Genomic DNA, 9,762 nt, shown 5'->3' on the forward strand with positions numbered 1-9,762 from the left:
CTACAGCAGTAGGGACAGGCAGGGGTGGGAAACTGCAGCCCTTGAGGGGGACAGGACCACAGCAGCATTTCACAAGCTACTTCTCTGAATTATTGACATTACCACATCAAAACAACAGGAACTTAGGAAAAATTAATCCAAGCCACTAAAAGAAGCTTCTGCAATACTTCTGATTAATCTGGTCACTCAATAAGTCACTTTAAAGCAACAACAATAGCACACTGCAATATAAACCATTTAATATAAGTTTTTCACATCACACAGCCTGTGTTTGAAACCACATATCTCAATATTTGAAATGAGCTTATCTAGAATTCTTGTTCCATAACAAATGATAGATGAAGGCTGGTTTTGGGCTCAATTATTCAAATGTGGTGAAACTTCCAAACATTGACATTAGCTAAATAAAGGCCTACTGACACAAGCCACAAGCCTGTGCATTGTCAGCACACAGAACACATGGGGGCACCCATGTTCAATGTGACACAAATGCTCTCCTCAAAGGAGCTTCTTTGGTAGCACGTCTTGAGCCTTTCAATCTCCCTTCCTGAGAAAATTGCTTTGTTCCAGTTTATAATTTTAACCCCACTTCAAAGGCTTTATAGTTAAGAAAAAGTTGTTACAAGGAGTTTTTCTTTAAACCATAATACTGTCACAATGTCATACTCAAAAGTTTTTAGAAACAGATTTAAAAGCAACTTAAATAGTCAAGAAATTAAGAGCTGAGACTGTCAACAGCACTCCCTTTAAAATTTTCTTAGAGCAATAAATTAAACAGGTCAAAACAAAGTCAAAAAGTCTAATTAGAGAGTAACTTCTTATACAAACAGCTAGGACCTGCAGAACTGTTTATATGCCCAGAAAGAGTTGTTTTGGAGAAGTTACCATGCTGCAATAAGTAAAATATTTGATAATTTCATGTTATTATACTTGTAAAATCAATCAGACCATCAGAACAGGGTGTGTAATTTCAAGCAGCAAATATAAAAACAAATAAAAAAGGTATTAAATCCATGTCACCCTCAAGACTTGTTTCTGTAGTATTAGCTGTAGGTGTTTTATTTGAGTTTTAGTCTTACCTTGATTATATGATTGTTGTAGGAAGTTCCAATTCTGTGAGCTCCTTGAAGAGCCTGAAAATTTTTCTTTGGGCCATTTCACTCAGGTCTCAGCAGTAAAACAAAAAAAAATAAATATAAAAGCAGTTTAGAAGTCTTAGGGGCCAACAGCCTATGTAAAAAGACAACAGTATCAAATACAATATCTCCTAATGAATCATAAGAGTAAAAATAATTACAAATAACCTATAACTTTTGACAATAATTATTTAGAAGTTTGATTCATATTCGCACATGATTTCATATACAAGGAGGTGAATTTTTCCAACCCACTAAGAATACTAGCCAACAAATATCCTACTGTTCATAATTTTTAGAATTTTCTTGCCCAGATCCTAATCCAAATTTCCCATCTATTAAAGGTAATCTAAACTATACATTATTTGATAACTAGAAAGATCTAAAGGGCTTTTTAGAAATGAGATAAGAAAAAAAGAAATTCCGTTTCTTTCAAAAAGGTTCTTTTTCCTCATTGCAACAAAAAGTAACTGAAGTAGTCATAAAACTCCAAAGTTTTATTGAGTCACAGAATTTTCCAACCAAAGTCTATGGGCTGGTTTATGACCAAGTATATTAGCAGATCCTTGCCTAGAGCCTGGCTTTCAGTGAGAAGGCATTTCTACTTTCACACATCCCCCCAGAATAACCTAGCCCCTAGATCAGGAGATATTATTTGCTTCTTGTGTTTGTCTCCTGTTCTCCAGCTCTCAGAAATGCCACCACACGCACAAAAGTGTTATCTTTTAATAACAGAATAATAATAATAAAAAAATGCCCTATTAGAGCACCTAAACTTTGTGCTTACTATCATTTGAAACTAACTCCTCACAGTGTCTGTTGTGAAGCAGGTGATATATTTGATTTATTTACTATACTTTGAATTTCAAAGTATATGTTTCAGTCTCTGTTCAGGTGAGCTGTCTTGCATGGAGTGTGCAATGCAGGTGCCCTCCTGAGGCACTTCCAGCCACGTGGCACCACCTTCCCTGGCACGAACAGCAGCCTGAGCCACCAAAACCCTTGGTGACTCAAAATCTGTCCTCTGGCAGTGACAGCCTCACCAATGAAACCAAGCTGCTCATCTAAATCTCAAATTTGTTGATTTTCAAGTAGTCACCTGGCAAACAGATGGCCACAGCTTTAAAAGGTAGTGCTTGTCTGTGCCTCTTTCAGTAATAGCTATCATTGCAGTTCAAATCCTGTGACCTGCCATTGCTTTCCCACTAATCTGCTGTAATTGCCACAGAAGAATCCTTGAAGGTCCCCAAAGGCGTCCCGATTAAAAATCAAATCCTTAAATTCTGGTCATTTTCATGAGTCTCTATATAGACTGCATCTGGTTCTTCCCCTCCAACCAACCATCAGGCAGTGTTCAAAGAAGAAAAGAGAACAAAAGCATTAAGAGACCCAGGTGCCCGCAGTTTTCCGAAATGTTCCTGTCTAACCAGCTGCCTGAAGTAACAAGAGGTCAATGTCTACCATCTATTTAAATATCTGGAATTAGATTCACAGGTAACATGCCTATGGCAAATGCCACTTGTCAGCACAAAAGAAAACTTAAAAGGCAGGAGCAATTGTCTCCACCTTCTCTTTTAATGCCTACAGGCCTGCTTGAGTATCAGCTGTAGCATTTAAAGCAGAGGAAGATACAGCATATTGATCAGTAACAGTAGCACAACTGTCTAAACTTACCCATTATGTCCATGTGGACAACTAGAACTAACACAACCTCCACATTTGCTGAGGGCTTTTGTGCTTAGTATCAAAACATAATTTGTGATAAAATATGATAAGTATTCTCAAAGAATGAACACTGCAAGAAAAATTGAGGCTGTATTTATTCCTACACAAGTACCTTTTAGTTTGGCTGTTGTTTGGACAAGCTTTTTAAGAAAGTCTGCAGCCTGCAGAGCCACAGCTGCATACAAGTTGTCAAAATTATTAAAGCTCAGTGCTCCAAGACACCATTTAACACCTACACATGGATAGTACCTTTTACAGTTTACAAGGATATTTGCACTGTCTTGTTCAAGCAAGCTACACCCAAACTCAAACATTGCTTCTTGACATTCTGACAACTTGTTGCTCTCTTCTGAAACTATGGAACAGTTTTGCTTTCACAAAGCACAGAAGGAAATACTTTGGCTATCCAATAAGCTGCAAAAACAAGCTGAGTACTCTGGGCATGGCCTGTAGACATGCACCACATTCAAGAGTGCATAGTTTACCACTTTTATTAATCTTGAGATTAGCTTAATTGCTGGAAAATTTCATCGAGAAAATGCAGTTTTGTTGTGTTTTTCTAGAATTTACATTCAGTTCATGAGATCTACTCCACAGAAGTGTTGAGAATAGAGATTAAAGTTCCTTTAGCTCACCATGAATAAAGAATATGACACTGCAAGAGGAAGTAATACCAAATTATAACTGATATATTTGCAGTTTCCCCTTTTCTTGCAAGACTGTACAGCACACTGAAAAGCTTGAATCTTCTGCTTCTGAAGCAGATCGCTCCCTGTGCTTTTCATTTGCTCTGCCTCAGCTGAGGGAATTGAGCTCCATTTTCCCTTAGTCACATTCACGAAGGACAAACAAGACTGTTTATACAGTTTACTCACTGTTGGAAAAGCAATTGACGCTTGTTTGTTGTTGTAGTGTTTTTTAAGACAAACTAGAACTTGAGTATTAAACCAGAAGTTGCCGCCTTTTATTTCCTTAGTGCTGCACATGGTCTAACAAGGGAACAGATTATGCAATAACTGTTTGGAAGTCAGTCAAGCAAAGGACTGCTGGTTACTACATTATCAAATTATAGGTCCTGTTGTAGGAATTGAAAGCACCAATTTCATATTGATATTTGTTTCTTTCTAGACTTGCTGTGTGAATTAAGTCATCTTTAACACAGCAGATATTTCTTGTGATCCTGGCTGCTCAAGAAGCCACAAAAAAGTCAGCTAGATAACTGGGATAGCACATCTGTAGGCAGCAGCTGTCAGCTGAAGGCATTGTAGCAGCATCCACAGATGTTTTGGCTTGAAATACAAGTGTCTGCCAAGGAAGGTAGGAACTTCCCTTGCAAAAGAAAATATGACCCTCTTCCATCTGAATTTTTATAACCTTGAAATTATAGGGTTTTCAGGCAAAAATATGGGAAAATGAGTAAGTTTTTTAGATACATATATATATATAAGGCAAACAAAGCAACAGCAAACAGAACCAGAAACCAGTAACAACCTTCTCTCAGCCTCAGGCACCCTCCCCTTTGGTGTAGTAATATGAAATATAAAATGGGCTTATAGACTGCTACTGTCTGCTTTGTTTTCAATTGTACAAACAAAAAACAAAACCAAGCAGTATCAAGTATCAAGTAACAAGCAAGATCATGTGTTTGTGCTGCCAAGTGAAATTTCTAATTGAGATGAGGAGTTCAAACAAGAAAAACTCTACCTTCTTCCTTTGACTTAACAGTGGTACCTGTGCACTGTTAGGTTTTCTTTGTGTTTGCTTGTTTGATTTGTGGTACAAATAACCTATGAAGAGTACCTCAATTTTCATCCAATTTCCATTTTAGTCCAGTAACTCAGACTCACAGTGTTGCATTTGGAATAATTTCTGATTTTAAACTGATCATCAAGTGTTCATCCAGCATTTAACTGAAAAGTTGGCTCAAACCAGAATGATGACACCTGAGTCTTGTTTCCTGAGGAGTTCATGATTTCTGTGAACCATCTCCAAGAAATGTATAGACGTCACAGAGCAGGTACTTGAATGCAGTAGGTTTGCATTTGGAGTCTCTTTATAAGTGTTTGACATGGGTTTTTTCGATGATGCCAGTATACAAAATGACTTGGTCATCTGGGGTTGAAATGTGTCTAATTCTTTAGTTACAAAGGTGAAATCAATTTCCTGGCTAATTTTAGTACCTTAAAGCAAAAGAAATATCAGCATCAACAGAAGATCAACATTGCTAAAATATGTGAACTTTTTCCTCTGTGCCTCTTATCTGTAGGACTATCGACTTTTAATTTTTTTTCTAAGTTGCCTCCTCTGCTTCTTAGATTTGCCACTGTATCCCCAATTTAAAGACATTATTGAGTTTCCCTAAAAATACTGACAGGCAAGTTGCAGTACCCAGGATTTGATTGTGGGCATATGGCTAGTAATGACATTCTAATTAGATTTTGATACTTAAGCCTGGTGTGAGGAGGGTCAGTCTCTTAATCGCATTAGACTTTGAAGAGATTATGGGTGACTTTTTCCTCCTTACAGACTCTGCACTAAAATCTGCCTCCTTTTAACTGGATTGCAACACTAAATGTAACTTGATAAAACATTAGCACATTGCTGTATTAGCTAAAAAATCACACAGGAAAATTTAGCCATTTCATAAACCCACAGCACTGAACTGCTATATGAAAAGACACCCCACACATAGTCCTGCTGAAATAAACTGCATAATTACAGATGTCCAGTTGAACAACTCCTGTGAATTCTAACAGGATTTGTTGTCTCTGCAGGCTCCACTGACAGAGGCTAATGGACACAAAAATAAGACTACCTCTAACTTCAGTCTCCCAACAAGTTTTCTGTAACTTCTTTCTTCTGTGTAGTTAGGAAATAATAGTAAAGAGCATCTCTGTCACTTTCACTGTCATTTTTCTTCTGATTTTGTGCAAAAATGGTGTATCAAGAAAACAAAGGCCACTCTTAGTATTAGAGGAAAGCTAAAGGGGAGGGGAAAATGCAGGGACATAAGTGGATTGCTTCAGAGTGCACATGGTCTAGAACTTATGACTTGGTATTCTTATATCACATACCTATCCTTCCTCCACTTCCTCTCCAAAAGTACTCATCTTTACAGACACATTTCAAGTAACTAGATCTGTCTGACACAATTTTCAACAGCAATAAAATTTATTTTTGTACACTTAAAAGCTGACATGTGCTTTAGATCACAGATACTTGGAATTAATCTTCCTGATATTACATATAAATTTATACCCATAGGAGTCAAGCGGCCTTCAGAATGAAAAATCTTTTAACTTTTTACTGTTTATTACTGAAACAATGAGCTCTTTCCTCTAAAGCCAGCATTCTGGGTTGTCATTGTACTGACGTACAGCCTATACAGAAAGTCAGAAGGTTTTGTGCATGAGACAGCAGAAAATGGAACATCAGAATTTGACTTAGCCACTTAAGGTTGTACTGAGTTCCAAGGCAATATTATCCACTCTCAGTGTGCTTTCTTATGTATATATGGCCTAACTGTACAGACACTGAAGTAAAATACTTCTATTTTGTCCAATGATGTGGGGCTTATGCCAGTTTTCATTAATTACTGACAGCAAGAATAAAGTAGATGAAGGGTGGCGGCAAGAATAAAGTAGATGAAGGGTGGGTTCCATCTCCAAACACAGGAAGTAAATCAGGCCTATTTGAAACAGCTGATTTTAAAATCTGAGAACAAAAAAACCCCAGTGTTGTAGAAAAAATGCACTGCTCTAGTACTAACATACCTGCTAAGCTCTGCTCACAGCAGAGTATTAGACAACTTTAACTTTAGTGTGTTAAAAACGGGGCATGAGAGTTAAACTGAATCACCAAAGAGACAGGCTGGAGGAAAGCCGTCTCTCTCTCTGCTCTTTATTTTCAGTATGTTCATTTTAGTTCACTGGCCTGGCTGACCCCTTCAATAGGCTCTTTTGAAGTGAGAAATATCTCCATAAATGCAAGCAATTTGTTGACAATTGTAACAAGTAGAGCCCAGCTAAACACACTGTCATGAAAAACAGAGCTGAAGCCGCTCTAACAAGAGTTGCACTAGTTTAAAGTCCATAAACAATAAGCAGAGCCACGCTTCACCCCTAGAACAGCTGGCTTCTGAGGAGGCTGATTGTACCTGTCCTTGAAAGAGAAAAGAGCAGATAAGCCACAAAGAGTTATTGTGGGGACAGCTTGTGTGCACCCTGGTGAAGGACATGAAAGGAGCCAAATAAAAATACATTCAGTTCTGATTGCAGCCAGCTTATTTTGATGGGAACTATTTACATATTCCACTTAGATCTATAATGTTCCTGTGGTGAATTTCTTTTTTTTTTTTTTTTTTTTTTTTTTTTTTTTTTAAGCTTCAGCAATTTATTCCTTATTAACCAGTTTGGGGAGAGGGGGGTATTCATCTAACAGAAAGCAAATCAAAATTTTAATCAAAACTGTAAATTTAAAACCAGGAGAAAATTAATTGCTACATTTAGAAAATTGTTTCAGACATGTAACAGGAAAGTCCTATGTATTTGAATTTGCATTTATATTACTCGCTACCTTGTTACCTGTAAAAGGTCATGAATGTAGAATTTATGTCTCTCAGTTTTAAGCTGTGATTCTTAAAATCCTTGTTGATTGCAGACTGAGAGTGGGTCTTCTGTAGAAGTAACTGCCTGACACAATCAAAACTGAACTCTCACAAACCAATTACGAGAAACTAAGAAGCAATAACAGAGTTGTCCATAAGCTTCTTGACTTTGGGTTCTTTATTTCTTTTTTTTTGGTTCTACAAACTATTTTATATTCACATGTTCTGCAGGCTACTGGTTTTTCCTCTTGTTCACACACAGTGCAGATGACTGAATTTCTCAGAAAGCAGCTGCACATCTTTAGCACTGTCACCACCAAATACACCACAAGCATGTGTGATTTAACAGTCTGTACAACACAGACACTCTTGTATGAAGGAATGTGGAAATCAGCATTTGTTGAGGGAGACTCACCTCAGCTGTTAAATAATAGTTTGTTGAAAGAAGAGCTTTTCAAAGGTACTGCGTTTTGAAACTCAAATGTCTGGGTTGTGTTGGACTTTCAGTCAGATTCACTGCCCTGATCTCCTGCGGACATACCAAGGACAGGCCAATCCCAATGTACAAAATACAGAGCTGGTGTTTCCCTTGTATCCTCCCTCTGAGTGTGATCCATCCCCTGCACCATGACAGCTATGGCTCAAATCTGTACAATATTTTGCTGTGTTTGAACCATGGAGAGTTTTTTATGTCTGGAGGTGTACTGACAATATTGTCTTCTCCTGGTATTTTATTGGTAAGAGAAGAAGCTGCATTAAAAGGACATGCCCAAGAGCTGGCAGGCAAAATATGTGCTGGATTGTCTGCTTTGGTTCTTAAAAAGCATCAGTTTATGAGGACTGACTTGGCCAGACATTTATGTTCTATCTCACATCCAGTGCTGCAGTTTAAATAGGCTAAACTTGTCCCTGCTGCCAGGAGCCATGGCCTCATCCATTGCTACATGGCTGGACAGCTGCTTGTGCCAGCTCGAAACAGGCAGGGGTAGAAGTCAAGAGAAGAAGCAGGCAAGGGCAGACACAACTGCCTCCAGGAGCAAGCTATGACAATTCAAAACCTCACAGGAAATTCCCTGGATTTGAGCTGAGAGGAATGCTGAGCAAGAATTAAACGGTTCTATGTGTATTTGACAGATCACAGGCAGCCTAGGATTTGGTGAAAGGAAACAGGTGAGGGGTATCTAACCAATTAGATATTTATGAATCAAAATGGCAACTTGGATATTCATCTCCCTGTTGAAGCAAACCCAGAATATCCTGTCACAGATTCTGACTGCCTTCACCCAGAAGGTTCATGGCCCAACTGGTATTTTACTCTTTTAGTGATTCTGTAAAACCACTTTCTTTGGTGAGATAAATCAATTTTTGTTTTATTTATTTAATAATGAGTGAGAATTACACTGCATACAGTTCCATCCTCTCTCTCTTATCATAAAATCACTGTATGACACAGACCTGCCTGAGGCCTCTAATTTTGTTAACCCATTATCAATTCCATCACTGTGGGCCACGGACATTTCTTGAAACATTTCTGTTTCAGTACTGATACCTGTATTATTGATATTGCCAGAGAACAGCAGAAATCATGGCAAGCTGGAGAGCCTTAGACTTTGTGATGTCAGGTACTGGTGGATCTCTTGAGAATCCCACAGGGTGGCCCAGAGAAGGGAAGATGATGCTCAGACCAAGCCCTGCACAGAGGGCAGCCGGGGACACCTCCTGTTGCAACTCAGCCCTAAAGGGATGCCTTTACTTTTGAAACTGTCCCATTTATTAGGCTTTCACCCAAGTCTCAGCTGAGCTGCCCCCCATCACACACAGTGACTGCACTGGCTGGCACTTCTTGAAGCACGCAGGTGCTGACAGAGGAAAGAACATCAGGCCTGCCAGGAGTGAGCAGCGTCTGCCCAGCTGGCAGGCACCTTCCCTGGCCACAGGAAGAGATGTGCCCTTAATGATGCTGTTCCCAACAGCAAGACTCCTACCTCTCAAGACTGGAGAGAGAACTTTGGACAGACATTGCCAGCCGCAGACTCCATTTTAGTCAACTGTCCTCTAGCAGGGTATATTCTGTTCAAAGAGCTTGGAATAAGGACTGTGACTCCGATGGGGAATTTTCTTCCAAAACCCACCACCTGCTGTGGGTCTGACCGCTGGCTGACACGGGAAATCCAGAGCAATGGGGAACCACTCCGCAGGGAAAAGCAGCACTTTGTACTGGCAGCATCTGCCTATAGATGCCCTGTCTCACACGAGCCAGTGGGAGTGCAGGGGAAAAATTACTCCAGAACTGAA

This window comes from Poecile atricapillus, chromosome 10 (genome assembly GCF_030490865.1).
Source record: "Poecile atricapillus isolate bPoeAtr1 chromosome 10, bPoeAtr1.hap1, whole genome shotgun sequence".
In the NCBI taxonomy this organism is placed as follows: domain Eukaryota; kingdom Metazoa; phylum Chordata; class Aves; order Passeriformes; family Paridae; genus Poecile; species Poecile atricapillus.